The sequence below is a fragment of the Populus euphratica genome, unplaced genomic scaffold, assembly GCF_000495115.2.
Source record: "Populus euphratica unplaced genomic scaffold, PopEup_1.0 scaffold25.1, whole genome shotgun sequence".
Taxonomy (NCBI): domain Eukaryota; kingdom Viridiplantae; phylum Streptophyta; class Magnoliopsida; order Malpighiales; family Salicaceae; genus Populus; species Populus euphratica.
Window position 1 is genome coordinate 1,532,627 of NW_011499851.1, and position 19,863 is coordinate 1,552,489.

General features: G+C 32.7%; 1 long non-coding RNA gene across 1 annotated transcript; it reads right to left on the minus strand.

Annotated features, from left to right (window-relative positions):
* Positions 1-540: 540 nt before the first annotated feature.
* LOC105121493 (uncharacterized) lies at positions 541-2,421 on the minus strand. The gene is made up of 3 exons (XR_841557.1): positions 2,386-2,421; positions 1,255-1,336; positions 541-665 (listed from the first exon to the last, which is right to left on the minus strand). It is a non-coding gene; the product is annotated as an uncharacterized LOC105121493 (long non-coding RNA).
* Positions 2,422-19,863: the final 17,442 nt, after the last annotated feature.

Here is a 19,863-nt window from a genome sequence, read left to right on the forward strand (position 1 = left end):
TCTATAATTGAGGCTTCTATTACGGCCCTCACACCTTCTCCTGAGGTGTCTTCGCTCATCGTCATGCGGCGGTCTGATCTTGAACTCATCTCATGGCCCTCACACCTTCTTTTTAAGGTGTCTTCTCCTTTCATAGGCGGTCACATCCTCCTTCAGCTAAGATGCTTCAAAGTGGCTCCAAAATTCTTCACCACCATGTGGACTTATGAGAGATTATTACTGCCACAGATCACATAGAAAGAGAGAGTTGCGGTTCATTCCTTACAATCTTCCATCTCGATTTCTATGTTTGAAGCTTTTTACATATTTCTGCTTGACAGCTTCACCTACACCAGCTCTCTTTGGTGTCTTCGCCTTTCATCATAGGCGGTTTATCACGACCCAAATCTTGGATCGATGACTGGCATATAGGTAAGGTTTCTCTCCAAGGTTCCATATCTATGCGAACCCAAACTTACACACAAACTTCTACTAACTCAATCAGAGTTCAACACAACAATATTAACAAAATTAACTTCATAATATAATTTGATTGTCTTAATACAAGAGTTCATATAATTTTATAATTTTGAAGCGCTAACTAGACATAAAAGAAGGTACAAATTACTACTAAAAGAACAGGTTTTGAAGGTTCAACAAAAGTAACCTATTATCAAATTATAAGCCTGAAAAGGATAAATGATGAGAGGGTGAGTTCAACAACTCAGTGAGTAGATAACATTCAATATACACATATGAGGTAATATAACAAGGATGAATATATATACAATTATGGCTTTAAGTTCTTATAGAAAGGTTTCTTAAATAGGCCATAACAAGAAAATCACATGGTAAAACTCGTCAGAAAATCAAAATTCAATAAGCATGAGGCTCTGTACTGTGGGATGATTAGTCCACACATGTTGGTGACTCCCCCAACCAACTAGGGTTCATACACGATGTGCACAAAATACTAACTACCCTGTTAGCATAGGTATTCTGACTGAAATCTATAGATTCATAATCATAATTAAATAGACATATTTATATCTCAAGGCTCAACTCATAACATCAATCAAATAAGGAGTATCAATTTAGAAGTTAATTCAAATATATATTGGTTCATATCAAGAATTTAGATTCAACAATTGATCATATTTTATCATAATAAGGATAACAATCAACATATATATTATCAAGAAGCATGATCCAATTCATATTAATAAATCAAATATTTATAATATTTTTCATGCATATGAAAAATTATCCTCTCACCTAACTCAAAAGCAAATAGAAGTCAAAAGCAGACACTGAAAAAAATCTTACTAACGTCCCATCGGTAGAATATCAGGATTATCTGAATACAAATGATATATATTCAAGAATTTTTTGAAAAAATATTTAACCTATTTAATACACTTAATTAAGGGTGTATTCTACAACCCTATATGTTTTTGAACTAACAAGTCAATTTTCTCAAAAATTCAAAATTTAACGGTTTTTACGAAATCTAATTCATAATAAAATAAATAATAAAACTGATAATAATTCACTAAATAACCCTTAATTATTTATCAAACCAATATAAAAAAAGCTAATATTACAGCTAGGAATTAATATGTAATTTATCATATTTTTAAGGGTCAAATTGTAACTTTTGTCAAATTAAAGGACCAAACTAAAAATATCATAAATTCATGACTATACTTAAATTCTGATCATAATATCTTATTATGCTCCAGGGACCATTCTGTAATTTTCTCCAAATTTTTGGGGTCAAATTGTAATTTTTGTCAAATTGGAGGACCAAATTAAAAATATCATCAATCCATTACTATACTGGAATTATGACCATATTAAATCCTAAATTCTGTCTAGAACATCTCATTATGCTCTAGGGACCATTATGAAAATTTTCTAAATTTTTAGGGTCAAATTGTAATTTTTGTCAAATTGAAGGACCAAAGTGAAAGTGTTAAAATTTCATAACTATACAAGAATTCTGCCCATAATTCATATTATATTCTGTTCAGAATCTCGGAATATGCTCCAGGGACCAATTTGTAAATTTTCCAAAGTTTGGGGACTAAACAATAATTTTTGCAATTTGAGGGACCAAACTGAAATTTTGTCATCTTCAACCTCCATCCCAGAATTTTAACATAAACCTACTGTTACTTCCAGATTTCTAACTCAATTTCACAATTTACACAATTTACAATTCAAAATTATCACAATCTTTCATAATCAACTGAATAATCAATTACTCCCAACAATTAACCCCTAACATTCAAATTAATTCATCATTTAAACCCAAAACATAAATTTTTAAAACCCTAACATTCATCAAAACTGAGATTTAAAGCTAAAGAAAACATATTATACCTATTAAAGCATAAATATTACCCTTTTAACTTATTTTCTTCAATTCCTTTCTATTTCCCTTCTAATTTCTCTCTTCTCTTCTTCTTGCTCTTTCCCCCTCTTCTCTCTCACGGTTTGCTCCTTCAATTTTCAGATCACTCTTTAATTTTTTTTAACTTCCTATTTATATTTATCATCTCTTTATTTAATTACTGCTATACCCCTTATTTAATCATACTTTCTCTTTAAGCCTCCAAGGGTTTTATTGCCTGTTCCTACTCTTTAATACAAAACATTACATGGTCACACCCCCTTAATTAGGTGCTTCTACAACAGCTTATTTTTCCATTCTTGCATGCATTGGAAGGTCCTCACCTGTTGCCTTTATCAAGAACACAAGGGATTTCTCGTTGCACCTGTTGTCTTATTACAGTACTTCATTGAATCCTACGGGTACTCTTGCACAATCTCCATGTACCCTCGTGTAATTTTTATTCTTCAGATTCTCCCTATTCCTTGCTTATGTTTGATAGTAGCTTATCCTGTTACAATACCTATTCAAGTCAAAATAGGGTGCCAATCTTTATTCCCTTGCTGTATTTCTCTTCCATTATCAGGGTTTTCATCAATTCTACCCTTTAAAAAATCACAGTCACCGAATCTAACTTCTTTGGAGAAATCACCACTTCATCATATCCTTGATCATACGGAACCCAAGTGTTCATTTGTGTCGTCATCCTGCTAGTCTTCAATAGTTTCATTACAAACTGTTACATATACAAAAATAGTATCGTATGGATAATCCTTCAACTAAGCAAGTTCCCAAGAAAGATTGGAGGGGTCACAACGGTCTCGCTTAAAATCCAATCTCCTAGCCATAACTTCTTAGGTCATATCTATCCATCGTACTGTCTTTTCGTATATATAGCCATTTGTTAGCTTTGTTGCAGCTTTCCTTTACAAGTGATCTGGGGTATCCTGGTTTTATACCTGATTTTTCAACATCTAGCGAGACTACTAGTGCTTAGATTCGTTAAGATTGGTCTTCATCAATTTCCACTCTCCACCTCAAATCGTTCACATGATCGGGTGTCTAGAGTGTTCCAACTTTGCCTTCCCTCAAGACAATTAAAATTCTCCACATAGCAGTTCAACACATGTAATTGGGTAAACATGTGCGATTTCTTCTTTTTCACCTCCATCGACCACCATGATGACCTTTAGATACCTCCTGATCGGGCAATCTTTTTTTTTTTAATTCACCACCACCAGTTTCGATCACAATCTCAATGATTGGACCATAATATTGCATCCAAAACGATCAAATTAGCAGAAACAAGTCTAAAATAGTCCAAATCGCATTTCATACAGCTGAGATTTGATCAAAACAATTCTGGCCTGATAAACGATCCAAATTCAATCTCAGATCCGGTTGCACGTAGGATCAGATCCTGAGAATGATGTTGTAGGTATGGCTCACTATGGCTGACGTGTCTGCTGACTATGCGTTGACATGGCATGCCACCTTTGCATGCCGATGCCATGATGACATCATCCTCATCCAGATTAGGCACATGGGTCGAGTCATCTGGTATTCGGGTTTGGTCAGCCTATTAGAGAGAAGAAGATGTGTGCGATGCGTAGCGCACGTCTGCGCGTGTGGCCAGCCACCTCGTTGGCGTGTGGGGGCGCGTGTGGCCATGTCCAACATCCTATTTCTACGCGGTTTTCACTAGTGGCTTCTTCTCTTTCCCCTCTACACAGCAGTATGGTCAAATCATAATTTTAACAATTTTTATTTTTGAGCAAAATCAAACACCACTTTAAGCCATATACTCTAATACTAATTGTTGGAAATCCAGAACGATGATGTACTTACAATTGCTCATAGGAGGCTAGGCACACTGACACAATATTTAGCGTAGTTCGGCAAATCGCCTACATCCACAGGAGAGGTTTATATTATTAGAGAAAGAGAAAGAATACAAAACAAATACATAGAAGAGGAGGATCATATCTACTCTAACTCAACTTCCAGCTCACAAACACTGCTGCCCATGACAGCCCTCTCTTTCTCTCTACTCTCTTACACACACTCATCACTCTCTCTTATTTTGTTCTTAAATAATGTTTCTATTTATAGGCATAAATGATAAGACAAAATCCACAAATCATGACATGATTTGTGGCAGTAATGGTGGCAACACATGAGTTGTACCATTTTGTCAGTGGTTGGTGCAACTTGGCTACACACTTACTATTATAGGTTTTTGACAATGACAACCCTATTTTTTAGGGTAGGCTGCAAATGATTACTGCATATTAATGACAACAATTCTAACACAGGGATGAAAAAAAATTAATAATTGTTTTTTTTTCCAATGTAATTTCAGCAAAAGAAACTTCAAAAATTTGTTATTTCCCTCTCAGAAATTTAAGACCCTGCTGTTGTCAGATACAAATGGATATTTATGCCCACCTTGCTGAATGTAAAGAGATGAGGTGGTTGAGTGTAAATCCTGCAAAGTATTATCTAACCAGCTAGATGGTTGCGACATTAGCTGTTTAAATTAATGTAAAACCTGTCCAAGACAAACAATCTGACGCCAACATGAAGGTTTTACAATCAGCTCTAGCATATAAATATTATAATTATGGGGTGGAAAACGACCGGCAATACGTGCATCGAGGAGTAAATTAAAGATAAGATTAGAAAAATGAAAGGGTTATTCTAGCTGACTCACCATTGTTAGGTAATATCTAATAAAATAGCCAACCCCAAGTTGAGCTGACGCTGCTTGCTTTCAGCCAGTGACACGATGCTGTGTCACATGTAGACGATACTATAATAGATTGCCGGGGTGTTTGACACGGTTTTCTGTTTCTGTTTCTGTTTCTTTTTCTATTTTTCAGAAGTGTTTTTTGGCTTGAAAAAAATAAAAATAAAATAGATGTTTTTTTAGTGTTTTCTGCATCCCTGTACAGATAACAAGGTAACACGTGCTTTCTCTGCATATATAGTTGATAAATCTGTAATTCTGAAGTGCCAAGCAGTATTTACCATTTGATGACAAGGAGTTTGGTTTGGATACTGGTATCCCAATTGCAAGTTGGCATGCTGTTTTCAAACTGAAACTTATTTAAGTGATTTCCTTCGTTTTTCCTTGTAGGTTATTTCACTCCTCATCTAGGCACACGTAACTCCATAAACACATCAGAACCTAACACCATGGACTGACCTCTAGAGAGCAAGCGGCACATGGGAGTTGAATTTACTCGTGTCGGCATTTGGTGCGTGGGCTGGAGGTCATGGACTTTACTTTTCATCTTGTGTTCTATTGTCTCTTCTTGTCCTACCCGGCCTTTATCCAGTTTCATTAGCACATCAAGCACATATTACATAGATGGAAGCCAAAGAAAGTGCTTGGTCTACCTAAACTAAGCTACTGAAATCCCTTAGATTTTGAAAAGAATAGCTCTTCATCATAGGATTGAAAATCTGGATTGTTGCTTCCATTTAGGAGTGTTTTTTTTTTTTTTTTGTGTTAAAATGAAAATTTGTCACTATGCTGATTTCAGAGTTCTGCAAGTTTCGAATGGTGTTTATCTCTTCGAAGCTGCAAACGCAGAATTTCCTGCCCTTGGAACTCTTTTTATTTTGGATTATGATTTTTCTTTGTTTGGTTGGTTGTGAGCTATCTTCCCTTTTGTGGTATGTTCATAAACATCATAGTTTTTGTAAGGAAAGTTTGATCACATTCATTAAAAAAAATAAAAATGCTTTCGTTAATTTACAATCAACTTCGCAACATCATAGTTTTAAGGAAATTATGCAACCTCTAGCATCTATCACAAAATTACAGATGCAAATCATGGCTTCCAATCAGGTTGCCTTTTCAAAAGAATGTTTGGTCTTGCATAATTGAAGTAGATTTCCCAATTGCCATTTTTCTGATAGGTGCAGTAAATCTCAGGCACATTTCGAACCTCATGGTAATCTTCACCGTCTCCATCCGGATGGAGCCTCCTGATGAAATCGTTGGGCAAATCAAATGGAAGAATCTGCAATATTTTAATGAATTGGACAACCGGCTTTTGGAGAAAAGTCCTGGCCGCTCTCTGTGCAGTTCCATCAGGCCGTAGCCTCTTGACAAAATCATACGGCATGTCAAAAAAATCAAGTGCTTTGAGCTTAGCGAGGTGTTTGATTCCAGAGGGCACCTTCTGCAGTAGTTTACAACCCTGGACAACTAGCTTCTCGAGAGAAGGCAATGCTCCCTTCTGCACGGTAATAGATTTGAGCCTTTCTAATTTGTTTAGACCCAAAACTTTAAGCTTTTTGAATCCGTCATGACTGAAATGCAGTGCTTCGCCACTATAAACTTGTATAAATTCAAGGTGCACCAGATTAGGCAAATTCTGAAGAAATAGCAGCGGATCTTCACGTAAGCGACTCCATTTTAAAACCAACTTGACCAAACTATCAAGTGAGAGTATCCAGTCTGGTAACCTCTCTAAACGTCCTGTCAAGTATAGTCGCTGAAGAAATTGAGGAGGAGAAGATAAGTACTCCAGATCAATGACCTCGCTCTCTGTTATTGAAGTAACAGACAATGCACGAAGGTTCGTCAGCTTATCAATAGAGGAACATAAATCCTTCCCATCTTCCTTCCGGAACTTTAGAATGCCTAACCTTCTCAAATGAATCAATCTTCCCAGTTCTGACATAAGTTTCTGGCCTTGGTCTGCTTCTAGGAAGCAAAGCTTTTGTATTGAAAGCAGATTTCCTATCTGAGCTGGTGCCCTGAAACCGTGTTTGTTGCGAATTTGATCATCGGACTCGGTTTCATAGCTATACACTAGCAGGTGGCGAAGCTTTTGGAGCTTCAGAATGTCAACAGGCAACTCAGTGACTTGGGCATGTTTCAAATCCAAACTTTCCAGGTTCTGAAGCTTGCTAATTGAGCTTGGAACGGAATTCACCATGGTATTTGTCACGGGGTTAAATTTTTCGCAACACAATTCAACCCAATGCGGCAGTCTAGTCCCAACTAAACTCAGCCTTGCCTCCCCTTTTCGCTCGTGTTTCCTACGACTATGTGTTTCGCTCACTCGTCGTGTCACCGAGCTTTTAAAGTGACGATGGAGTTGGAAATTGTTTGAACAGAAGAACAGAACTTATCCCAATGATCATGTGTGAGACGCAGCCTGAAAAGATCAAGAGTATCTTCCACGTCATACGCAACATCTCTCACTCTCTGCACCAACACTAGTTCATCCTTGATGTACTCGGCTTCTGCCTTAACACCTGCCAATAGTCGCTCCTCTTCTTGGATAAAATCTGCAAGCTTACTGAGTAAGAAGGTCACTAAACCTGCTGTCATTGTCAACCATCTCTTTTCTTTCTGTTGTAATTTGATGTTTGTTTAACCACCCGATTTAGTTCAATAGTAACTGTCTCTTATAAAGGAGAAGATCCCGGGTTCAAAAGCGGAATCAGGTGGGATAGTAAAACGGCTTAAAAATGAGCCAAAGGACTCTAAAGTATAAATGAAAAAACTAAATTTGAGTTAAGATTTGCTTTGGATACAAAATAAAGAGAATTTATTTTTTCTGGTTGAATGAGAAAATATTTTCCATGCCTCTTTATCAAAGTTAAGAGACGATTGGGAGTGTTTCAGGGTTCATTGTCTGCGGGAAGAGAGACACAATGTGGTGGCAATTAGAAGGTTTGCTTTCATGGTTTCAGGATAAATGTCAGGTTAGGATATTGCTGCTTTTGAGTGTAAAGCATTCAAGAATGGTGCTTAGAGAAGAGTTGATTTGTGATTCTAAATGCTGCAGCTTGTATTATATCCAGCAGTGCTTGGTCAACTAGCCATGCCTGTTGCTAGAAAATGTTGAAGTTCCTGGTAAATAATGGCTTTAAAGATGTATCCGATTACTGGTCAATGATTTGATTGCTTGAGAGCATAGGTTACTCCCAACCTCCATCAGCAATAATATTCTACAATTCACGTTGAAATCATTTACCACTTGCAGATACCTTGTCTTTAATCCTTGTAACACAACGATGCAAGTAGCAAGATGCCCATGTTCTGACCTTTCTTTCTTTCTTTGGTGTGTATGGTTATGAAATATCAACTACAAGCTCATTACCTCTGACATTACTGATTCAACTGATTATGAAATATCAACCAGGATAAAAAAAAATAGATTGTATTCTATTATAGGGTAAAAAAAAAACTTGCTGGTTGACTTGTGAACAAATAATTAATGTTGTTCTTTATTCCTGAAATAGCTGGCATGATTATTACAATCACACGCGTTGTCATTTTTAATCTATACATGACAATCACTGATCTTTTCAAGTTGATCTTCCTTAACATAATATATATGATCCTGCTAATCTTGTTATTTTTCTTATTGTTTTTAACATCTCCCCCTGAAGATGGAGAGTAGATATCAACAACTCCCAACTTGCTTGTATTTTGTCACAGATTAAATGATAATTCACTTCTATATGACTGGTTTCTTCATAAAATACTCAAGTGGTTGCTACATGTAAGACTGCTTTATTACCGCAATATAACAACGTTGGTTTTGAATGCAATATTCACAAATCTTTGAAGCCAAGATAATTCACAACAAGTACCTATCATGGCTGCATATTTGGCTTCTGCTAAGGATAAAGATATGGTTTTTTGCCCCTTTGTCCATGAAATAAGATACGATCCCAAAAAAGAATATCATCAACATATATTATCAAAGGCTTTAAAGGCTATGCTTTTTCGACGTGTGAAAAATAAGTAATCTACTTTGGATTGAACAAATCTCGCAGCTTTTATAGCTGTACAGAACTTGGAAAAATATTGACTGGAAGCTTGTTTAAACCATGTCACGACTTGTTGAGGTGACACTAGATTCTTCCCATGTTATTAAGATCAAGAGGTGGAGATCTATAAATTTCTTCATGTATATCACCGTGAAGAAGAGCACTATTGACATCAAGTTGGTGAAGGTACTGATTATGTGCAACTTCCTTAGCTAATAGATACTGAATTGGAGTGCTTCATGAAATCAAGCTAGAATCATTATCCCTTGTTGGGACAATACAAAAATCAAACACACATAAATTTACGTGGTTCGCCAACTTGCCTACTCCACGGAACTACTGATTTATATTAATCAATCAAGAAAACGATACAAACAAAGAAGAAGGAGAAAATCACTTCTCACCTCACCTCTACTCACTCTACCTCTCTCTTCTATTCTTTTTTTTTTTTTTCACTATCTTGAACTCAGTTCTTTATTGAGTATATATATACACTAAGATGGGAAAATAGAAGCATAAATCATACCATGATTTATGCCACCATTTTTATCTTAATTTAAGCTTCCATTATATGCCAAGTGAGAGATTAGGTATTCCCACTTGCATATGGTGGAGGTGGGACATTGTTTGTCTCCACTTACTAACAATTTCTCACATGGAGACAAACAATAAAATTATCCTTTATCTTTGAAGACCAACTGAAGTTTTACACAACTTCAGTTTATCAAGTGTAACTCTTTTGGTTAACATGTCAGCTGGATTCTTACTTCCACATACCTTTTCTAGCATTAGTTGCTCGTCGTCTAACAATTATTGGATGAAGTGATATTTGATCTGAATATGCTTAGTCCTGGAGTGAAATGCTGGATTCTTGACAAGGAAGATTGCACTCTGACTGTCGCTATACAGAGTATCTTTTCCATTCATCTTATCCAATTTTTTCAGGAAATTCTGTAGCCATACTATCTCTTTTGTAGATTCTGAGACTGTAACATATTCAACTTCTGTTGTTGAAATAGCGATGATCTTTTATAAGGCAAAACTCCAGGAAACAGCAGTGTCTCCTAGAGTGTATACATATCATGTAGTGCTTTTTTTTTGTTATCAACATCTCCTACGAGATCAACATCTACAAAACTTTCAAGTTTCAAACCATCAGTTGTAAAGGTAAGACAAGTCTTCAAGGAACCTTTTAAGTATCTCATGATCTATTTTACCGCCTCCCAATGCTGCTTTCCAGGATTGCTCATATATCGGCTTACAACTCCCACTACATGAGCAATGTTTGGTCTGGTACAGACCATAGTATACATCAAAGAGCTGATAGCTGAGGCGCATAGAATCTTATCCATATATCCACATTCTAGCTCAGTTTTTGATGATTGGTCTTTGTTGAGCTTGAAATGATTCTCTAGAGGTGTACTTACTAATTTAACATTATCCATGCTAAACTTGCTGAAAACCTTCTTGACATACTCTGTTTGTGAAAGCTTTATTATGCCTTTGTCTTTATCTCTGATGATTCTCATGCCAAATATTTGTTTAGCAGTTCCTAGATTCTTTATTTCAAACTATTTTTACAATTGTTATCTCAACTTATTAATCTCTTCAATGCTGGATCCTATAATTAACATATCTTCTACATATAATAGTAGAATGATATAGGAGTTGTCAAAATGTTTGACATAGTAATAATGATTAGCCTGACATCTTGTGTACCTTGAATCACATATGAAGTTGTCAAACTTTTTGTACCACTGTTTGAATCACATATGAAGTTGTCAAACTTCTTGTACCACTGTTTTGGAGCTTGCTTCAAATCATATAGACTTTTTTTTAGCTTGCAGACTTGATTCTCCTTTCATTATATTGCAAACCTCTCTGGCTGTTGCATGTAAATGTCTTCCTCCAAGTCACCATGAAGAAATGCTGTTTTTACATCTAATTGTTCAAGACGTAATTTTTCTGCAGCTACTATCCCTAGAATAACTTTAATTATTGTGAGCTTCACAACTGGAGAAAATATCTTAGAGTAGTCAATATCTTTCTTTTATTGAAACGTTTTTACAACAAGTCTTACCTTGAACCGTTTGCTTCCGTCATGCTCAATCTTTACTCTGTAAACCCACTTGTTTTACAAAGCCTTCTTTCCTTCAGGTAGTGTGGTTAGCTCCCAAGTCTTATTCTTCAACAACGAATCCATCTCATCCTTCATGGCTAACTCCCACTTGCTTGAGTTTCCATCTTGTAAGGATTCTTCATAAGTTAGTGGTTTACCACCACCTGTCAGCAAAATATAATTCAGTAGAAGTGTGTACTGTTGTAGGGGCTTTACAGTCCTTGAAGACCTGCGAACATAAACAGTTGGTTCATTTGGCTCCGTATCTTCATATGTAGTAGTGGGTACAGATGTACTTGAATCTTCTTGTAAAGACTCTTGATTTTTGTTCTACTTGGTAACATTAGGAAACCTTTCTAATCTTATGAATTCGGATTTTTGCGGACTTGTATCTGAATCATCCATATCTGTTTCCACACTTAATCTGTCTTTGTATAAAACTTTCTCATTGAAGATCACGTTCCTACTTCTGATAATCTTTCTGTTTTTGATCATCCTAGAACTGAAATCCAAATTCTTCATTGTCATATCCAATGAAGAAACATTTCTTGGATTTGACATTTAGCTTGTTGCAAGCATTAGACTTTATATGAACATAGAAAACACAACCAAAGACCTTTACATGACAGAGTTGTACTTCTTTTCCTCTCTATACCTCCTTGAACAATCTGAACTCCAAAGGAACTGATGGTCTATGGTTGATCAAGTAAACTGCAGTATGAACTACGTCAGCAAAAAATGTTTGAGGTAACCTATAATGCAACCTTATGCTTCTAGCTTATTCATTGATGGTCTTGTTCATCCGTTCAACGATACCATTCTATTATGTTGTGTCTGAAATGGTCTTTTTTATTTTGATATCATTGACAACACAATACTCTTTGAAACCTCTATCAATGTATTCTCCTCCATTATCAGATCTTAAGTATTTCAACTTCAGACTTGATTCAGTCTCAACCATAACCTTCCATTTCTTGAATGTTTCAAACACATCAGATTTATTTCTCATAAAATAGACCTATACCTTTCTGCTAAAATTGTTAATAAAAGTCACATAATACATAGAACCTCCAAGAGATGCCACTAGAGAAGGTCCCCATAAATCTGTGTGTATCAGTTCTAGCTTTCTTGATTTTAAGGTCTTGCCAACCTTTAAGAAACTAAGCTTCTTCTGTTTTCCAAGAACATAACTTTCACAAATGCCTAGATCAACATTTTTTTAGCTCTGGTAGTTTTCCCTTCGACTGAAGTATCTTCAGCCTTTTTTGACTTATATAGCCGAGTCTACAGTGCTATAGTTGTGCTTGATTTTCTGCTTCAGTAGAGACAATGATGTTTGCAAATCTTGTGGTCATATACAAGGTACTGGTTTTCTTTCCACGAGCTAAAACTATTGCTCTCTTTAATACTTTCCACATACCTCCAGAAAAAAGGATTAAATGACCATTATCATCAAGTTGTCCGACGAAGATCAACTTTTTCTTTAATCTAGGAACATGCCTTACATTTTACAAGTTCCATATAGATTCATTCATTGTCTTGATTTGCACTTCTCTTATGCCTACAATATCCATTGGTTCTTTATAAGCCAGATAGACTACACCGTGATCTCCAACAATGTAGTTTTGCATCATTTTATAGTGTGGTGTACAATACAATAAAGCATTAGAATCAAGAATTCAATCATCAATTGGACTTTGTACAGCAAGAATCAAAGCATCTTGTACCTTATCAGTAGTAGCGTTTGCAGAGTCAGCGTCAGGTTTTTTTGGTTTTGTGCAACTCTTAATGAAATGACCAGGTTTGCCACAATTCCAACATTTAACCTGCTTTCTAGGTCCAAACTTGCTTTTACTTCTGTATCTTGATTTTGATATACCTTTAGATAAGCCTCTATCCTGTCTCCTCTCTTGAGTGTTGATGTTGAGAGCTGGACCTGAACCTGAACTTGAACTTTCATCTGAGTTTTTCCTTTGCACTTCTTCAACTAAAATAAAGTCTCGGATGTCATCATATTTCAGTTTTTCAGCTGAGTTACTCACGACTGTTCTCATACCTTCCCAATTACCTGGAAGTGAAGTTAGCAAAATAAGTGTGCGAATCTCATCATCAAACTTAATCTTAATAGATGAAACTTAATTTGTGATGTTATTGAAGTTGTTGAGATGTTGTGTAACAGAGGTACTTTCTGTTATCTTTAAGTTGAACAACTTCTTCATCAAGTGCACTTTATTATTTGCTGAGGGCTTCTTATACATCCCAGACAAGACTTTCATTAATTTTGCAGTGGATTTTTCTTTTATAACATCTGAGCAACTCTTCTTGACAAGGATAGCCGGATAATGCCCAAAACCTGTCTATCAAGAATTAGCCATTCTTCTTCTTGCATATTCTCAGGTTTGCTTCCTAATAGAGGAAGATGAAGTTTCTTTCCATATTGATAGTCTTCAATTTGCATTTTCTTTTAAGATTTTTAATGTGTGCAATCTTGCATACTTTTTTTCTTTTATTTTATTCGTGTAATTTGAAAAGTTAACAAGGATTATAATTTTTTTATCTTATTTTTTTTTCAATTTCGTCGTTCAACATTGTTTTTTAGTTTTTTTTTGTTACTACCTCATATTTTTATCATATTATTAAAATTCATTAAGATTTAACCCGATTATTGAATTTCTCTTACATCTTTAAGAACATAAATTTCTCATGAACATTTTTCTTTCTTGTTAAAAAAATTAGAGCTTAGATGTTTTATGAATAGTGTACAAATAAAATCATTGCAATGTTTTATGAATATTGTTCAAATATATTTTTATAATATTAAAAAACATTTATCTTTTATATTGAATCGTTGTTATTCTTTCCCTCCTTTATTTGTTGTCGATATCTTATTTTATAATTATATTATTAAATTAATCGAGTTTATTAACTTCACCCAACTCAATAACTAGAATCTTATAATTTTTTTTTGTAAAATATTGACATCATGTTAATATGTTTTCTATAATAAAAGGAAAAAAAAAACTCACAGCATAGCAGAATCCAACTAGCTAATGATGACTATTGGATACCTGATTGTGCTGTAAGGTCATGGAGTTTATGAAACTGATAAGCTAGATAACTAAAGTAAGCACAACGATTGGCTCCATGAACGAATACATTAATAGTGTGTGTGTGTAAAAGAGACTTGAAAACTCTTAAGATGAGAATAAAAGGTGAGATCATTACCCGTAATAAGGTCGTCATCATCTTAAATTTACAAAGATTGTAAAGGATTTGATATTTTTTTTTTATTATTATCATAAGCATAAATTAACAAAGTTAGTAAAATATTTAATATTTTTTATTATTTGTTTTGGATAGTCTCGATAGTTATTAACTTATAAAATATAAATTCCATATATATTTATCATGAGAATTTCTAAAAAATAATATAAGACTTTATATAAATTTTTTATAAAGCAAGCTTAAAAATTAAAACAATATTGTTTATATCATGCTTTTATAATAAAATTTCATATATTTTTCCAAGACAAAAAAAATGAAAATAAAGAAAGCTTTATTCTTTCTTGCATTGCACATAAAAAATTATTGTAAATAAAGAAAGTATAAATCTTTATATATAAAGAAGCCAAAAATAAAGTAAGAGTATATCTAGGGTCCTTTACAAAATAATTTTAACTTAATACTTTGCTGGATTTTATGTAATTTTATCATTTTTAGATTTTAACTATACTTGACGGGAGTATTGGAAATAAAAAATATATAGACATATATAGACATGAATACAAATTTTATGAATGTTTTGTTTAAAGAAATTTTTTTAATATTAGTAGCGATTTTAACAAGTAAACATATAATAAATTATAATCTAAAATTATTTTTATTTTTTATTACTTATATTTAGTAATACAGTTGAAAGTTCTTGAAAAAAGTAGGCGTTATTTGATTATCATATTATGAGTACAAAGCAAAAAATTTATTTTTTTTAAAATTCAAAGATAATGCAAGAAAATGACGGAAGATTCCACATAAAATCAAGAAACTAAGGATACAATTCAATAACTTCATGTGATCTTATTATTTTAAAATTTTAATTATAAGACTCAATTGACTAGTTTTAAGCATTTTCATAGTTTTGTAGTAAAAATAAAGTTTCAAGAAGATGCTTTATAGATTATAGGTGATTTGAGAAGCTTATTTCATATTATCTAAGGTTTGATGTCATGCATAAATAGGCATAAAATAGAAAAATGGATTAACCTATTTCTTAGAAATAATATTATTGTTTTAGTCTCTTTCTTAAGTAGAGATAAGTTGAATACAATTACTAATAATTAGCTTTTTACAAAAAATAAAAGTTAATACAAGCACTAATAATTATTTTTATATGAAAAAGGTATTAAAACTTCTATTTTAATCATTAGGGTAATAAGATTTCAAAAGTATTTTAGTTAAATCAATAATTAGCTATGTATTAGTGGATATTGCAAATCAAAATGAATTATTATTGGCCATATTATTATTATATACTTCTATGAAATTTTTTTATTTTAGTTAAATCAATAATTAACAACGTATTAGTGGATATTGCAAATCAAAATGAATTATTATTGGCCATATTATTATTATGTACTTTTATGAATTTTTTTTATTGATATTATCTAAGGCATTATCAGCCATGTATGTGAAACACATTATACTTAGGTTGTGATGGTATATAAGATTTCATGAGATTATTCAAGCATTGATCTCCAGATTCTATGAGGAAATTTATTTTTGTTCTCATCTTTTTAAGATATTACATTATTGATCCTTATAATTTTCAAACACTTTATTTTAGTATAAAATTTTATTTTCATCATTTTCTAATCCTTTTTTGATTGAAGGAGAGAAAGTGTGGAGAAAAAAATTGTCGTTGGTTACTATTGTGGCCATCAAAATAGTCATTCTTTGTATTGTATGGTTCCATATGAAAAAGAGAATTACGATTAATTGTTTTTTTACTTGAAAATACTTAAAAAAAGATCTAGACTTGGAAATATTTTTGGGTTTTAGGCTGATTATGGGTTTTGGACTGGGTTTTTGTGTTTTTAGAGGCTATGAATTAGTTTAATAAGTGTAACGTTTTGAATTAAAGATTTATAAAAATGCTATAAAGACCTTGAAGGATTAGATGTAGGAATAAATAAATAAAGGGTATTGTGGTAATTTAACAAAACTTGCCTAAATGTAGGAATAAATAAATAAAAGGTATTGTGGTAATTTAACAAAACTTGATAAATATATATATAAAACAAGAGAGATCAGAAATTAAGAGTGAAAAATTGACGAGAGAAGAGAAGAAAAGGAGAAGAAGAAGAAGAAGAGAAAAGAGAGAAATTAAAAGGGAAATAGAAAGGAGTTGGAGAAAAAATAAGTTTAAAGGTAAGATTATGTGTTATTTAAGCTTTGAATTTATGTTTTGGTTGAATGTTAGGGTTTCAAAGATTGTGTTTTGGATTTATTGATGAATTAATTTGAATGTTATAGGGTTGATTATTGTGGGTAATGGATTTGTAGTTGATTTTGAGAGATTGTAGGTAAATATGATAATTTTGAGTTATGATTTTATTTGAATGATGAATTTGTGTTGGAAATCATGAGATAACAATAGGTAATTTATGAAAATTCTGGATTTGAGGTTGAAGATGACAAAATTTAGGTCCGGTCCCTCAATTTATAAAAATTACAGTTTAGTCCCCAACCTTTGAAAAATTACAAATTGGTCTCTAGAGCATATTCCGAGATTCTAAACAGAATAAAAGATGAATTATGAGCAGAATTCCTGTATAGTTATGAAATTTTAACACCTTCAATTTGGTCCTTTAATTTTACCCTAAAAATTTGGAAAAATTCCAGAATGGTCCTTGGAGCATAATGAGATATTCTGTACAGAACTGAGGATTAAATATGGTTAGAATTTCAGTATAGTCATGGATTTATGATATTTTTAATTTGATCCTCCAATTTGACAAAAGTTACAATTTGACCTTAAAAATTTGGAAAAATTCAAGAATGGTCCCTGGAGCATAATGAGATATTCTGGATACAATTGAGGATTAAATATGATCAGAATTTCAGTATAGTCATGGATTTATGATATTTTTAGTTTGGTCCTTTAATTTGATAAAAGTTACAATTTGATCCTTAAAAATATAATAAATTCCGTATTACTCCTTAGCTGTAATATTAGCTTTTGCAGATTGGTTTGATGAATAAATGTGGGTTACTAGTGAATTATTTTTAAATTTTATTTTTTTTAATTATGGATTAGATTTCAAAAAAATCGTTTAATTTTTGGGTTTTTTAAAAAATAACTAGTTTAGTATAAAAACATATAGGATTATGGAATATGGCTTTAAATAAGTGTATTAAATAGGATATATGTTCTTTTGAGTCATTCTTAAATATATCTCCATTATATTCAGATCATTCTGATATTCTACTAGCGGAATGTCAGTAAAATTTCCTTCGGTATTAGTTTTGAGTTCTGTTTGTTTTCAAGTTAGGTGAGTGGATAATTTTTCAGATGCATGAAAAATATTATAAATATTTGATTTGTTAATATGAATTGGATCATGCTTCTTGATAATATATATGTTGATTATTATTTTTGTTATGATAAAGTATAATCAATTATTAAATTTGAATTCTTGATATGAACCATTTTGAATTGATTTCTGAATTGATAGCTCCTTATTTGATTAATATCATGAGTTGAGTTTTGAGATATGAATATATCTGTTTGATTATAATTATGAACCTATAGTATGCCAGTTAGAATACTCATACTAATAGGGTAGTGTTAGTCTTTGTGCACATCGTATCTAAACTCTAGTTGATCAAGAGAGTCACCAATCTATGTGTACTGATCATCCTACAGCACGGAGCTTCATTCTCATTGCATTTTGTTTTTTGATGAGTTTTACTTTATGATATTCTTGTTATGGCTTATTTGAGGAATTTTCCTATAAGAACCTAAAGCCAATTGTATATATATTTCTCATTGTTGTATTACCTCGTGTGTGCATATTTAACATTATACTCACTATCTCATTATTTATCTTTTTCAGGCTTATAGCTTGATAATATGTCATTTTTATTGGACCTTTAGAACCTGCTCTTTTGGTTATAATTTGTACCTTTTTCTTTATATCTAGTTAATGCCCTAAAACTATGAAATTATCTTAATTCTTGTATTAAGATAATTAAATTATATTATGAAGTTAGTTTGTTGTTACTACTGTGTTGAACTCTAATTGAGTTATTTAAGAATAAGATTGTATGTAAGTTTTGGTTCGCATAAGTATGAAACCTTGGACGAGAACCTTGTTTATGTGCCGGTTATGGATTTAGAAATTGGGTTGTGACAATAAGATTCCTAGAGTATTTTCTAAGTGATTTAAGTAAAAAATAGATTGAAAATAAGTATTTGGACATGTGATTTCTTCTCTTCATATATAGTTGATAAATCTGTAGTTCTGAAGTGCCAAGCAGCATTTTACCATTTGATGACAAGGAGTTTGGTTTGGATACTGGTATCCCAATTGCAAGTTGGAATGCTGTTTTCAAACTGAAACTTATTTAAGTGATTTCCTTCGTTTTTCCTTGTGGGTTATTTCACTTCTCATCTAGGCACACGTAACTCCATAAACACATCAGAACCTAGCACCATGGACTGACTGACCTCTAGAGAGCAAGCGGCAAATGGGACTAGACAAGATAACCCGAGAGTTGACTGTACTTATGTCGGCATTGTTGCGTGGGCTGCAGGTCATGGACTCCACTTTTAATCCTGTGTTCTATTGTCTCTTCTTGTCCTACGCAGCCTTCATCCGGTTTCATTAGCACATCAAGCACATATGTCTGTAGATGGAAGCCAAAGAAAGTGCTTAGTTGGTCTACCTAAACTAAGCTACTGAAATCCCTTAGATTTTGAAAAAGAATAGCTTTTCATCATAGGATTGAATATCTGGATAGTTGTTTTCCATTTAGGAGAATTTTTTTTTGGCTGTCTGTTAAAAATGCAAATTTATCACTATGCTGATTTCAGAGTTATGCAAGTTTCAAATGGTGTTTATCTCTTCAAAGCAGTAAACACAGAATTTTTTATGAAATTCGATATATAATTTATATTATTAAAAGTTTTTTGAGCTCAAATTCATATTTATATTATATTATGCTTAATTTTTATCACTCAAATTTATATTTATATTATATTGTGCTTAATTTTTATTAAATAAATTGAAAATAATAAGATTCAAACTCGTGGTATCTTAGTTATCAAAAATATAATACCATATCAATAAATCATCTCAATTAAAAAAATTAAAATGTTAAATAAGATACCAAAATATAATATATATTATTCTTTGAGTTATAAGTTATCTTCTTTTTCATGGTATCTTCATAAACATCATAGTTTTTGTAAGGAAAGTTTGATCACATTCAAAAAAAAAAAGCTTTCATTAATTTACAATCAACTTCGCAACCACTAGCATCTATCACAAAAAATTACAGATGCAAA